At 49.0% G+C, this 15,304-nt stretch overlaps 1 protein-coding gene across 3 annotated transcripts in view; it reads left to right on the forward strand.

The window, feature by feature from the left end:
* The first annotated feature begins 14,148 nt into the window (after positions 1-14,148).
* L1CAM (L1 cell adhesion molecule) overlaps positions 14,149-15,304 on the forward strand; it is a 25,915-nt gene continuing 24,759 nt past the window's right edge. For all 3 annotated transcript variants that reach the window (XM_046672610.1, XM_046672609.1, XM_046672612.1), the window contains exon 1: positions 14,149-14,728. The gene's annotated coding sequence lies outside the window, so the exon portion shown is untranslated. The remainder of the gene's footprint in view (positions 14,729-15,304) is intronic.

Consider the following 15,304-nt stretch of genomic DNA (forward strand, 5'->3'; position numbering starts at 1 on the left):
AAAAATAAAAAGGCTTTGCCTAATCCAATGTCACAGAGATATTCTCCAATGATTTCTTCTAGAAGGTTTATGTTTCTAGCTCTTACATTGAGGTCCGTGATTCGCTTGGAGTTGAGTTTTGTGCGTGGCATGAGGTAAAGGTCCAGGCTCATCCTTTTGCAGGCGGATGTCCAGTTGTTCCAGCACCATTTGTTCAAAAGACTGTCCCTTCCTCATTGAATTGCCTTGGCACCTTTGCCGCAAATTGATCGTGTGTGTGTGGGAGGGTCTATTTCTGGACCCTCGATTCTGTTCCACTGATCTATATGCCCATCCTCCTATCAGTGCTGCACTGTCTGTATTACTGTAGATTTGTAGTGAGTCTTGAAATCAGATGGTATAAATCAACTTTGTTCTTTCTCAAAATCATTTTGACGAGTCTAGATAATTTGCATTTCCGTGTAAATTTTAAAATCAGTGTGTCAGCTTCCACCAAAAAAAAAAAAAGGTTTTACAGATATATTAGTAAGTTATCCCTAAGTGTTTCATGCTTTTGGTGCTATTGTAAATGGTACTTTGAAATGTCAATTTCTGATGGTCTATTGCTAGGATGTAGAAATATGATTGATTTTTGCATATTGACCATCCTTCAACCTTGCTAAACTCACTATTGGTTCTGCTGGTTTTTGTAGATTTCTTAGGATTTTTTTTTTACGTAGACAATCATGTCATCTCTGAATAAGGACACTTTTCTTTTTTCCTCTATAATCTACACGCCGTTTATCCCTCTTTCCTGCCTTGCTGCACTAGCTAGACACTCCAGTGCAAAGATGTGTCCAGGCTCTGAGAGCACCCTTGCCTTCTTCCTGATCGTCAGGGGAAGGCAGGCAGCAGCCACTAACTGTGACAGGAGCTGTGGGTTTTTAACAGACGTCCTTTATCAGGCTACTTTACGGAGAGCTTCTATCACGAGTAGTGTTGAATTTTGTTAAATGTTTTTTCTGCATCTATTGAGATGATCATGTGGTTTTTCTTTGTTGTTGTCGCTCTGTTAATAGGGTTAATGACATGGAGTGGTTTTCAACTGTCAAAGCAAACTGGCATTCCTGGGAGGAATCCTACTTGGTCACGATGTCTTCTCTTTTTATACATTGCTGGATTTGATTTGCTAACATTTTGGTTAGTATTTTTACATCATGTGTGTTCATGAGGGATACTGGTCTGTAGTTTCCTCTTTGTGTAATGTCTTTGGGTTTGGTACGAGAGTAGTGCTTACCTTGTAAAAGGAGTTGGGAAGTGTTCTCTCCTCTTCTATTATCTGGAAGAGTTTGTGTAAAATTGGTGTTTATTTTTCCATAACGTTTGGTAGAATTCACCAGTGAAGCCATATAAGCTTGGAGTTTTCTTTGTGGGAATGTTTTTAGCTACAAACTCAATTCCTTTATTAGATATAGGGTTGTTCCGGTTATCTATTTCTTCCTGAATGAACTTGGATAGTTTGTATCTTTCACGGAATTTGTCCATTTCATCTAGGTCGTCGAATGTATTGGCATAAGTTTTTCACAATATTCCCGTATTATCCTTTTAATGTTTCTAAGATCTGCAGTGGTGCCCTCTCTTTCATTATGTTTTTAAGGTACGTATTTAACTTTATAAGAAACTTCAAAACTGTTTTCCAAAGTAGTTGTAACATTTTACTCTCCCACCAGCAATGGAGGAGAGTTCTGTTTGCTCCCATCCTTGCCAACACTTGGTCTGAGAGTCTTTAATTTTTTTTTTAAAGATTTTATTTTTCCTTTTTCTCCCCAAAGCCCCCCGGTACATAGTTGTATATTTTTAGTTGTGAGCCCCTCTAGTTGTGGCATGTGGGATGCCGCCTCAGCATGGCCTGACAAGCAGTGCCATGTCCGTGCCCAGGATCCCAACTGGCGAAACCCTGGGCTGCTGAAGCAGAGTGCGCAAACTTAACCACTTGGCCACAGAGCCGCTCCGATATTTTCTAATTCAACTCGTGATTTCTCCTTTGATCCATGGGTTATTTTAGCAGTATATTTTTTCATTTCCAAATATTTAGAAACTTCCTAGATATTGTTTTGTTATTGATTTTTTTTTTTTAAAGATTGGCCCTGAACTAACATCTATTGCCAATCTTCTTTGTTTGTTTTTCTTTTTCTTCTTCTTCCCAAAGCCCCCCAGTACATAGTTGTATATTCTAGTTTTAGGCCCTTCTAGTCCTGCTTTTTGTTGTTATTGATTTTTAATTCAACATCATTGTGGTCAGAAATCCTAGGATTTCTATCCTTTGTAATTTTCTTTTCTTTTTTTTTTCCCGAGGAAGATTAGCCCTGAGCTAACTACTGCCAGTCCTCCTCTTTTTGCTGAGGAAGCCTGGCCCTGAGCTAACATCCGTGCCCATCTTCCTCTACTTTATATGTGGGACGCCTACCACAGCATGGCGTGCCAAGCAGTGCCATGTCCGCACCCGGGATCCGAACTGGCGAGCCCTGGGCCGCTGAGAAGTGGCATGTGCACACTTAACCGCTGTGCCACCGGGCTGGCCCCATATCCTTTGTAATTTTCTGAGGCTTGTTCTACTGCCCAGAACGTAGTCTATGGTGAATGCTACCTGAGAAGGATGTATATTCTCTCGTTGTTGGGTGTAGCATTCTGTAAATATCAATTAGATCATTTTGGTTGATAGTGTTGTTCAAATCTTCTATATTCTTACTGACTTTTTTCCGTTTGTTTTGTCAATTACTGAGAAAGGGATGTGGAAGTCTCCAATTATGTTTGGAGATTCGTCTGTTTCTAGAAGACTTTAGTGCTATCAACTTTTGTTTCATGTATTTGGGAGCTTTGTTATCAGGTGCTTACATATTTAAAATGATTATGTGTTCTTGATTATGTGTTCTTTCTCCATTATGAAATGTCCCTCTTTGTGTCTGGTAATACTCTTTGCCTTGAATTCTACTCCATCTGCTATCAGTACAGCCATACCAGCTTTCTTTGCTCGGTGTTCGCATGGTGTATCTTTTTCCATCCTTTTACTTTTGACCTCTCTGTGTCTTTATGCTTAAAGTGTGCTTCTTGTAAATAACATATAACCATTTTACCTATTTCGACAGTCTTTGCCTTTTCACTGGTGTGTGGCAGATCATGTTTTTCAAAGGTAGCCCCAATAATCTCTCCCATCCCACATGCTCTTCTGGAACCTTGCCATTTTCCCATCGAGAGGTGGAATTTAACCCTCCCCCCCCATAATGGGGCAGGCTTGTGACTTGCTTGTAATCACCATACTATGGTACAAGTGATGCTGCTTGGTCTCAGAGGCTCACTCAGAGAGGCACACTTCTGCCTTGTGAACAGGGAGAGTCACTCTTCCAGCCTTTAGCCACCACCTAACCAGTCCAGCTTCCCCGAGGCTGCCATGCCATGAAGAAAACCAAACTAGTCCTCACAGAGGGACCACATGGAAGGGCTCTGAGAGGACATGAAGAGAGAGAGATGCCCAGCCAACTCTAAGTTGCTCCAGCTCCACACTGTTCCAGCTTCAGTCACTTTCTGACAGCAACCGCGTGAAAGACCCTCAGCCAGAACTACACAGCTTGAGCCCTTCCCAAATTCCTTTTAAAAAACTTGTGGAATACAGATATATCTAACATTTAAGAGTACAATTCAGTGGCATTAATTACATTCACAATGTTGTGTAACTATAACCTCCTTTTCCTATTTCCAAAACTTGTTTATCACCATAAATAAAAGCTCTGTACCCATTAGCAGTCTCTCCCCCAGATCCCCACCCCCCAGCCCCCGGCAGCCACTCATCTCTTTTCTATCTCCACGGATTTGCGTCTTCTGGACCTTTCATAGGAATGGAATCATGCCATCTACAGCCTTTTGTGTCTGGCTCCTTTCTCTCAGCATAATGTTTCCAAGGTCCATCCACGGTGTAGCATGTGGCAGAACTTCACCCCTTTTTATGGCGGAATAACCTTCCATCGGATGGACACACCACACTTCGTTTATCCAGTCACCTGCTGATGGACAGCTGGGCTGTTTCCACCTTTTAACGGCTATGAACATTTGTGTACAAGTTTCTGCACGGATGTATATGTTCAATTCTCTTGGGTCTATACCGAGGAGTAGAATTGCTGGGTCATATGAGAACTCCATGTTTAAGCTTTGGGGAATGACTTTCCCAAATACTTGACCACAGAATTCATGAGCAATAAGAAAATGATTGTAAGGGGGGAGAGGGGACGGCAAAAGGGGTGATTAGGCTCACATGATGGACTATAATTAGTTTTTGTGTTGTGAACATAATGTAATCTACACAGAATTCGAAATATGTTACGATGTACATCTGAAAGCTATATGATGTTATAATCCAATGTTACTGCAATAAAAAAAGGCCAAAAAAAAAAAAAGAAAATGATTGTAATTATTTTAAAACACTAAATTTTGGAGGAATTTTTTATGCAGCAAGAATATTTGGAATAGAGTTTTAGTTCATTTACTCCATTTATATTTAATATAATTATTGCTGTCTTTTAGTTTGTCTACCATCTCAATGTTTGATTTCTATTTGTCCCATCCATTTTTGTTTTGTTTTTCTCCTTTTCTGCCTTTTTTCAGGGAACAAATTGGACTTTTTCAGTATTTCCTGTTCTTTATTGACTTTTTAGTTATATATCTTTTTTGTGTTATTTTTTAAATTGTTGCTCTAGAGATTACAATTTGTTTCTTTAACTTAGCACGTTCTACCTTCAAAGAATATTCTACTACTTCATGAACAATGTAAGAATGTTACAACAGCATTCCAATTGCTGCAGTCCCAACCTTTGTGCTCTGGTTGTCATATGTTTTGTTTTTACATACAATATACAAAAAGATAACTCCACGTCACATTGTTATCATTTGTACTTTCCACAGTAAATGGTCATACACATTTACTCTTTCTGATGTTTTTCACTCCTTTCTTCAGTCTGGTATAATTTCTCTTCCAACTAGATAATTTATTTTAGCATTTCTTTTATTGTAAGTCTGCTGGAAATGAACTCTATTTATTCTTATCTGGACATGCAACTTTATTTTGTCTTAATTTTTGTAGGATATTTTCACTGGATATAGAATTCTAGATTGGAACTTTCTCCCTCAGCATTTGAAGATGTTGTCCATTCTCCTGTGGCCTCTATCAGTTTTTGATTAGGAGCCTGCTGTCACTCTGCTTCTGCCCCTGTGTATAGGATCTTTTTTCCTCTGACTGCTTTTGAGGTTTTTAAAAAGTCTTTGTTTTTCAGCAGTTTGACTATGAAATGCTTAGGGGATGTTGGAATTATGACAAATATGTTATCATTTTGAAGTATCTGTCTGATAATTCCAACATCTAGGCCATTTATGAGTCTGGGTTTTTTTTTTTTTAAAGATTGGCATCTGAGCTAACAACTGTTGCCAATCTCTCTCTCTCTCTTTTTTTTTTTCTGCTTTATCTCCCCAAATAACCCCTGGTACATAGTTGTATATCTTAGTTGTGGGTCCTTCTAGTTGTGGCATGTGGGACGCTGCCTCAATGTGGCCTGACGAGCGGTGCCATGTCTGCACCCAGGATCCAAAGCAGCGAAACCCTGGGCCACCACAGCAGAGCGCGCGAACTTAACCCCTCGGCCACGGGGCTGGCCCCCTGAGTCTGGTTTTACTGACCATTTCCTCTCCATGATGGGTCATATTTCCTTGCTTTTTCACGTGTATCTTAGTGTTTTTATTGCATGCCAGACATTGTATGTAATAGAACAGTAGGGAGTATAATAAATAACATTTACGCCAAAAAAATGACATGCCTCTTCTGTTAGGCCATCTGTGTGTGTGTGTGTTGGAGGGTGATTTTGAGTCAATCTGGTCTGATGTTAAGCTACGTTTTCTTGCCGCTTTGGGTGGATTCAGTTCCAAACAGACTTCAAAGTATATTAAGGTCGGATCGGAACTTTCTCTTTAGCAGGACTTGGGATTTGCGTACCCGGGAGATTCATTTCAGTCTTACCTCGCCCTTAGACTTGAGTTGACCCATGAACATGCACCACAGGAGTGCCTCTTTGCGGTCTTCTGCCTCAACTCCCGCCATGGCAGTCAGCTGCTTTGTACTCAGTGTACGCCTCAAGGGGCCTGGAAGGTTTCTCTCAGTCCTCCTACTCTATCCTAAGACTTCAGCAGGCACTGTGTACCCCCAGCCTGGAGATGATCTCTCTCAGCTTTTCTGCCCTTCCCCAGACACCAACTGCCACTGGAAGGTCTGGAGTGTGGATTCTCTCAGGTCTCCTGCCCTGCGTTCAGCACTCCTGGCACATCCCCACCGCAGAGACCATCTCTCAGCCCACCTGCCCTGCCTCCGAACTTTCTTGGTGAAGGCCCATGGGAGAGAGTTGGTGGGTGGACACAAACTCTCTTTGTGTCTGAGGCTCCTAGGACTCAAACTGTCATGCCACCCCATACTTGGCCTTTAAAAATGTGTTAAAAGGCCTCTGTTCTCTTCTTACCCAGTCTCTGGAGTCTCCCGCTGCTACTGCTGCCGAGGGGCAAAGCAGCGATGGGGCCTCGCCTCGCAAGCCTTTGTCATCTTTTACATTTTGGCTCACTTTTTTTTTTTGGCACCTTCAGCTCCTTGGTAGGCTTAAAGAAAAGAAAAACTTATGATTCTGTAGGTTACCCAGGTTCTCATAGCTTAGGTGGAAGTAATGGCGTGTGACTTTCTGTCTCCTAGGCAGAAGCAAAATATCCATTTACTGACTTTTTAATTTATGCTGCCACAGAAAGTTCTTGTTTGTTCTCTGACTTTTCTACAGCACCCTATTCTTCTTTCATGGATAGTCACATTCTATTATCTCCATGAGGAATTTAAGGAGTTTTGAAGAAAATAATTTCTTATCCCTCATAGTCCCGTTCACCACAGATTGTCATCCTCTTCGTTCTGACCTCTCTCTCCCATGCTCTCACATTAGAGGCTTCCTCAGATGTCTAGCAACCCTTGCTTCCTCTCATAGTTAAGAATGGGATACCCAAAAGCTTCGTGGAAGGTGTGGGCTTATCAACTACGGGCTTCACTGTAGGGTGACGCACCTGGGCCGTTTCAGTGGAGGTTTTTAGGAAAAACAAGAGAATAGGTGGCTTAAGTGTGGTTAGAGTGGGCAGGCCAAGCAAGATACCTACCAAGACACAGCTCTCTGCTGTGGGAGCACCAATAGTCAGTGATTACACACAGACGCTGTCTTAGTCTGCTCGGGTCGCCCTCACAAAATACCATACACTCGGGGGCTTAGACACAGACCTTGATTTTCTCACAGTTCCGGAGGTGGGCAGTCCCAGATCAAGTTCTGGCAGAGTCGGTTTCTGGTGAAGGCTCTCTTCATGGCTGGCTGGCTGGTTGTCTTCTCACTGCGTCCTCACATAGCAGAAAGAGAGAGAGCTCTCTGGCATCTCTTCTTATAAAGATACCAATCCTATCGGACAGGGCCCCACACTTATGACCTCATTTAACTTTAATTACTTTTGTAGAGGCTCCATCTCCAAATACAGTCACAAAGGGGTTAGGGCTTCAACCCATGAATTTGGGAAAGGGAACACAAAATTCAGTCCATAACAGATGGCCATACTGTGTATCACATAGCCTGCTCCAACCTGGCCTCGGTTGCTTGGACCAGGAGCAAGCACCTGGCCAAGAGCAGCCAACTGATAGACTCGTCAGTTGCCTACCAGGCTACCTGGCATGAGAGCTCTCGCCCAATGAGGACAGTGAGTATTTGGGCCAATAAGCTTCTCTCTCGTGGGGACCTGAACTGCAGTGAAGCCAAAAGGCATGTGGAGGAAAGGTAGTGTGTAATTGCGATGAAGTGGTAGAAGCCAAGGGGAAGCAGAAACCAGGATTCGGCGGGAGCCAAGAAATGAAGCAAAGTGGCCACAGAGGAGAGGATGGTAGCGTTCGTTGGTGGTGTCAGAAGCAGCAGGGCCTGAGTCACCATAACAGTAGCTCAAGGGTGAGAAGTTGGGGTTGTAGATAAGATAACTTGGTCCCTAGAGCTGCTTAAAAACCTGGTTCAGACTCCCCAAAGCTCAGGTGTATGATTCTCGCTGGGCTCTGGTCCACACATCTAAGATTACTGCTGTGATGGTGAATTTTATGTGTCAACTTGACTGGGCCATGGAGTGCCCAGACATTTGGTCCAACATTATTCTGGGTGTTTCTCTGAGGGTGTTTCTGGATGAGATTAACATTTGAATCAGTAGACTGAGGAAAGCAGATGGCCCTCCCTAATGGGGGTGGGCCTCATCCTATCAGTTGAAGATTCGAATAGAACAAAGAGGCTGGGGAGAGGGAACTCTCCTGCCTGACTGCTAGACCTGGGACATTGGCCTTTTCTTGCCCTTGGGCTGGAACTTACACTGTCAGTGCTCTGGGGTCTCCAGCGTGTCAGTGCTCTGGGGTCTCCAGCATGCCGACCGGAGGTTTTGGGACTTCTCAGGCTCCATAGTCACGCGAGCCAATTCCTTGTAATAAATCTCTTTACACACACATACATACACACACACATCCTATTGGTTCTGTTTCTCTGGAGAATCCTGACTAATGTAACTGTCTTCCTCATTCCTACATGAACCCTTTATTTATTTTTTATTTTGTATTTGTTGGTGAGGAAGATTGTCGCTGAGCTAACATCTGTGCCAGTCTTCCTCTATTTTGTACTGTGGGGACCTGAAATTGGCCACCCCAAGATATGTCTCTTTGGCATGAGGATTATTTGAGGCTGATTGCTTTTGATAAACTGGGGCAGGGAAGGAGGCTCTGAGGAATGGAACTTGCCCTTGGTTAGGACACATTTACATTTGTAAGGTAAATCTCTATCTGTAAAGGTGCCTCCCTCTCTGTACCAGGAAGAAGAAAGGAGATGACCTTCTCTCTAGAAACTCTTAATCAATGCCAAAGGCAAGGACTTAAATCTGCATTTGTTTATTGTGCTTGTCTGGTAACCTCCTGCAACTGACTTCCCTCCCCCTCCCAACGCTGGCGTCTCCTTAAGGATTAAGCATCTTTCCTTAGGCTAGGAACTGATTGCTGCGCTCACCTGTGACCGCCCAGCTCCAGACGATAAACTTGCCTCCTGCTACACCCTCCGAGATAGCAGACCCACTACCTGCTGTGTCCAACAAGCGCTGTGCCGACAGGGCAGTCTTGTGACTATTGTGGGAGGGACATTTCAATCACATGTGAAACACCCTGTTTGGGGGTATATAACCACTCTGTGCACCCCACTTCTTCGGTGCCCTTTCTTCCTTCGGGAAGAAAGGCCCCGGGCCATGGTTCCTCATAAAGCTTTGTTTAATTTTCTCCTGCTATTCTGTCTCATGTGAATTTAATTCCTTCTCCGGCCAGACGAACCCACATTTGGGGAGAGGAAATGTCTTCCTCCCCTACAGTTTGTAGGATGCCACCATGGCAGGGCTTGATGAGTAGTGTGTAGGTCCGTGCCTGGGTTCCGAGTGGGTAAACTTAACCACTACACCACCCAGCCAGCTCCCACATGAATCCTTTATTAATAAAGAAACTTGAGCATGTTGAAGAGATACACTTTAGGGCCTAGGCAGGATATGGAAGAGAGGAAGGCCAAGTGAGATCTGATAATACGACTTGGGTGCAGTGGTCAAGGGACTGGAAAGCTCTGTGAGATCAAAATGCAGGGGTGGTGGAAGGGAGCAAGCTGGAGAACCAGAAGGAACAGGTTGCAGATCATGCCCAGAGAGTTGGCATTTGGAACTTAACATGTCAGAGTAATTCTGTGGATGATGACGAGGACGATAACGCATAACTGTGAACGCATAACTGTGAGACGGGGAGGTTGAGGCAAGGTCAAGAAGGCCTTTGGAGTTAAGAAGGTCCAGAAACTGAGAGGTTGGGATGTTGTGTGGGTGAGGGAAAAGTTGGGAGCCATTGGTGAATAAGGCAGAGAGATAGCACAAGAAGGAGCAGAGGGTGGCCGAGCCCATTGAGAAGAGCCTCAAAGGAGCCTCTCCGTAGGGCTGTGGAGTGCCCCCACGACATGGCAGCTGACTTCCTCCAGACAGAGCAATCCAGGAAAGGGAAGAAGGAGGAAGCAGCAGTGCCTTTTATGTCGTGCTCCCCAAAGGTGCCCACCGCAGTCACTTCTGCCTCGCTCTGTTCATTAGAAATGAGCCAGGGCCGACCCGGTGGTGCAGCGGTTAAGTGCACACGTTTCGCTTCGGCGGCCTGGGGTTCGCCGGTTTGGATCCCGGGTGCGGACATGGCACCGCTTGGCAAGCCATGCTGTGACAGGCGTCCCACATATAAAGTAGAGGAAGATGGGCACAGATGTTAGCTTAGGGCCAGTCTTCCTCAGCAAAAAGAGGAGGATTGGCAGCAGTTAGCTCAGGGCTAATCTTCCTCAAAAAAAAAAAAAGAAATGATTCACTAAGTCCAGCCCACACTCAAGAGGAGGGGACGTAGGCTTCACCTCTGGAAGGGAGGAGCATCAAGAATTTGTGGCCCTAGGTTAAAACCACCAGAGCAGAGATATCGATTAACTTTAGATTTTGTTAAGAATGCACGTCAAGGGGCCTGTCCCGTGGCCGAGTGAGTGGTCAGGTTTGCACGCTCCGGTTTGGTGGCCCGGGGTTTTGCCAGTTTGGATCCTGGGCGTGGACCTAGCACCGCTCATGAAGCCACGCTGAGGCAGCGTCCCACATGCCACAACTAGAAGGACCCACAACCAAATATACAACTATGTACCAGGGGGCTTTGGGAAGAAAAAGAAAAAATAAAATCTTTAAAAAAAAATGTTAAAAATAGCTAGAGTAAATACTAAAAAATTCATATAGTGCTTCTAAACGAATGGGGGGTGGGAATGAAACAAGGAAACAAATTCAATCCATCTAAAAGATGACCAAGAGTGAAGGCAGCTGCTGGGACGGTCAATCACACTCCCCACCCACTCCCACCTCTTTTATAATGCACTTCCGCAGGCTAGCCTAGGCAGGGCCTTTCCCAGCTTTGTGCGACAGCCTCTGGGAGGCAAATTAGGTTTTGCCAATTAGTTGCACTCACAGGAGCTTTGGAAGCTGAGGGAAGGGGGACCGTCTTCCTGCTGTGTCTGTGTCGAGGTGTTTTGTGCTGGCTGTCAAGGTCAAGGTGGCGTGGGGCTTCAGCAGCAATGCTTCTGTGTCTGGCCTCCGCTTCTTGTGGCAGCCATGACTTCCAGGTCCCAGCTGGCTGATCCGTGGCTCACGACTGTGGTGCTGTCTTCTTGAACTCAGCAGTTGCTGCTGGTGGCAGAGGTAGCAGCTCCTTCGGGGTGCAGGTTCCATGGTGGTGTCCTGTGGATCCCACTCAGAGCACATTCCTCTGCCCTCCAATGGTTGTGTACACTTTCGATTCCCTGTACAAAGTCCCTTTCCGTGTAAGATGGCTGCAGTGATTTCTGCTTCCTGCCCTGAACCACCACTGATAGAAAGAGGGGGAAGAGGCAGAGAAATTTGGAAAGCAGGGCAAATAGGAAGCACTTCATAAGCGAGCAAGAATAAATCCAAATACACAGCAACCCCCATCAGTGTAATCAACTAGCCCCTACTGGGAAAAGACGGATGCGGCGCGGAGTGCACCGCCCAACTAGGAGCCCCGCTCCACCGTGGTCATCTTACAGAAAGGAAAGTGGTGAAAGCGTGCTCACCCAACGACCTGTGCGTCAGTGTGTAGAGCAGCTCTTGCCATCATTGCCCAAGGCTGGGAACAATCCAGATGCCCTGGACGGGCGCGTGGCTGAACCTGCCATGACAGATACAAACAATGGGATGCTGCTCAGAAGTAAAAAGGACGGACATGACAACATGGATGAATTTCAAAAACCACGTTTATCGAAAGAAGCCAGACAGAGTACACACTGTACAATTCTGTTTGTAATACATTCTAGCAAAGACAGAAAGCAGACCATTCGGGGCTGGGGCGGGGGCCAGGGCTGGAAGGAGTGGTTGACTGCAAAGGGGCAGGAGGGAATTTGGGGAGATGATGGAAACGTTCTATATTTTGATTTTAGTGGTGGTTACACGACATTTATCAAAACCCATTGAACTGTATACCTCAAAAAGGCGAATTTTATGTAAATTATATTTCAATAAAGCTGCTTTTTAAAAAATGACAAAGACTGTCAGACTGGATCAAAGTAAACCAAATCCCAACTATATGCTCTTTCAAAAGAGACAAGAAGACATGAAGACACAGAAAGACAGACAGGAGAAGAAGAGAGAAAACTGTGCGGTTCCTGAGGCCGCCCTGCCAGCCCGCTGCACGCTGTCCCGCTCCACTGGCCTCTGTGCTCCCAGCCCTTCATGACACGGCTCTTCATCTTCGGGGGTGACCTAGCAAGACTCTAGGGGCTGCCCTCGTCCATTTGACTGTGCCCAAGAGGGAGCTGTCATCAAAGGGGGTGCAAGTGGGCAGGACCCAGGCATCCGTCCAGTGCCCTCTCCGCCTCCCTGGGGAGCAGGTGGCAGTGGCGGGATGGCTCACCTCTTGTTCATGGCCAATCCTTCCTACTTCTCCAGGGACGTGCTCTGCCCAAGGTCCTCTCTTGTTCCTGCTCTTGCTCCCCTTGGCCCTTCCATCTCAGCACATGGAAGTGGGAGAGCAGACTTTGCAGTCATATAGAAGCAAGTTCAAATCCCAGCTCTGCCGGTTACCGCCTGATTGATCTTGAGTAAGTCACTTGACCTGTCTGAACCTCAGTTTCCTCACCTGTGAAATGGGGGCAATAATGGTGCCCACTTCACAGTGAAGGGCTGAGGAGTAGGTGAGCAAGGGCATGTGGAATGCTTGGCACAGTGCCTCCTAGCCATGTGACTGTCTGTCCAGACCCCGGACTCCTCACTCGGAGAGTGAGGATGATAACAGATCCTTCCTCATAGGGTCACGTGTGGATGCAATGAGCTAATGAAGAGAAAGAGACTCTCCTAGCTGTGCTCCCTGGACACATTCCTTGAGCTCTTTGGGCTTCAGTTTCCTCATCTGTAATGTGGGCTAATGATTGAGCTCCCCAGGTTGGTGTGCAAAGTAAGTGTGCTAATCCATGAAATGTGCTTAGAACCATGGCAGGCCCACGGCAGTGCTCAGTAAAGGTGATTTAGTGTAAGGGTGTAACGAATACCAGTACGACTGGAGACCTCAGGAGCATGCTAAATGGGTTCTATCCCCTTCTAACTTCACTTCTGTCTTTGCCACCGCAGCAATCAGCATCCAACTCTATACTCCATGAAGGATTTGTGGTCGTTGGGGCCTGAGGAAGAGACTGGGAACCTGCTGGGGGTGGGTTAGTGGAGGCAGAGGCGCTGGAGAGGAGAGAGGCCAAGCCTATCAGAGGTCAGATCAGAGCAGGCAGGAAGCCACCACAGTTCAGTGCCCCGTGGCAAATACCCCCCTCCTGGGTGCCCAGGCCCGCCCTCCACTCCCAGCTCCAGGCCCACTGGCCCTGCACTTCGCTTGGCCTCCTCGCTGCTCCTGAAGGGGCTGGGGACTTCAGGCCAGGATGCCAGGGTCCCTCCTACGTGGGCCCCCTGCACAACTCGGAGGGTCTCCGGAGGCTGAGCTGAGGGCCCTGGAATGCTTCATTGGGCAACAGGCATGCCCATAAAAATACCGCGGCCACCAGGGCTGCAATCTGCCATCTGGGCCCTAGGCCTTCCTTGCCCTGCGGCCAGCTCGGCTCACTCCGGAATTCCTGCGCCCTCCGCCTCGCCTCAGAGGTCACGGCCGCGAGCCTGGGGGGCGCTGGGGAGGAGCGCCTTCCCTAGGCTTCCAGTACAGGGCTGCGGGGAGAGCGGGGCCGCCGGGAAAGGTCGGGATGAGGCCAATCGCCACGACAAAGAAAGAAGACGCCAGGCCTGGGAAAACTGGCAGACAGTCAGAGGAAGATCTGGGAATTGGGAGTGGCAGCTCGAGGGGCGCCCTTTTCGCGACCTCCTCGCCCCCGGGGCTCTGGGCTGCGCAGGAGCCCACGCCCCTCTGCGTGTCCCTGGGGGGCTGAGATCAAGGCCCCCGCGCCCCTTCCGGGCCGGGCGTCTAGGATTGGCGGGATTCGGGGGAGAGCTCAGTGACTCAGGAAGCGGGGGGGGGGGGGGGGGGGGGGGCGTCCAGACACACCACGACCAGGGCGAGGCCGGGACGGCGCTGCCTGTGGATGTTCGTAGCTCGCCAGCGCCCTTGAGGGCCGAGGGGATCTGTTTCCCCACCCGACTCTTCTCTCCACCGCCCAGCCCCGCGCCCGGGAGCACCTGCGCCCCACGATTCCAGCCCGAGCCTCCACTGCTGCGCCGGCGCCCCGGTGCGGGGCACTCTCGGGCCAGGGACTCCGAGGCTGCGAGCGCGGGGCCGGCGGGACCTGGTGGCGGGGGTCCCACTGAGCTCCCGGAGGGGGCCACCAAGGGTTCTCAGCCCGCGCCGCGCTCCGCAGTCTGGCTCCGCCCGGACAAGGGGCTAGGGCGCGGCGGGGCGGGGCGCGCGGCCGAGGAGGTGATCTCACTCCCTCTCCCCCGCCTCCCCTGCGCTCCCCTCCCCCTCCCCTGCGCGCACGCCCGCCCCGCCCCCGCCGCCGCCCCACCGCCGCCGCCGCAGCATCGGCATCACAGACGCGCTCGGGCGGTGGGTCCGAAGCCGGCGTGCGCGGAGGCTGGGTGGGCAGCCGGAGCGGCGGCCGCGGCGCAGGTAAGGCGGGCAGACCTGCCCTCGCGCCCACGTCGCAGCTGCGACGCCCCCGGCCCCCTGGTCCCCCGGCAGCCCAGCCCTGCCCGGGTGGCAAGAGCGGGGAGTGCCGCTCGGCCTGGCCCGCGGTCACGGGCAGGACGGTCGGAGCCCCACCCAGGCCGGGCACCCGGCTCCGGGCCCCGCGGACGGGAGTGGGGAGGAGGAAGGAGGCCAGGGGCCAGAGACCGACAGGTGAGGGGTACCTGGGCGGCGCCCAGAATGCCGACACGGGGAGGGACATTCGGGTGGGAGTCAGGCGGGGTCGGTGCGGGCAGGTGGGGGTGAAGTTGGCACGTCTCTACGAGTGTGTGCGTGTGTGAGAAACGGAGCGCAATGGGGCGAGTGACCCCCATCGGCCGCCGTGGGGTGTGGCCCTGGGCGTGGCTGCCCCTCCTCCCCAGGCCCTGTTAGGCTGAAAACCTGGCCGCCAGCTTGGTAGGGGGGAGGTTGGGCTAGGCTGCCCCTGCAATGGGGGGAGGGGAGGGCACAGGGCTGGACGCTGCCTGGCCCTCCGCCCCAAGCTGGGGGGGGGGGGGG

This window comes from Equus quagga, chromosome 10 (assembly GCF_021613505.1).
Source record: "Equus quagga isolate Etosha38 chromosome 10, UCLA_HA_Equagga_1.0, whole genome shotgun sequence".
Taxonomy (NCBI): Eukaryota; Metazoa; Chordata; class Mammalia; order Perissodactyla; family Equidae; genus Equus; species Equus quagga.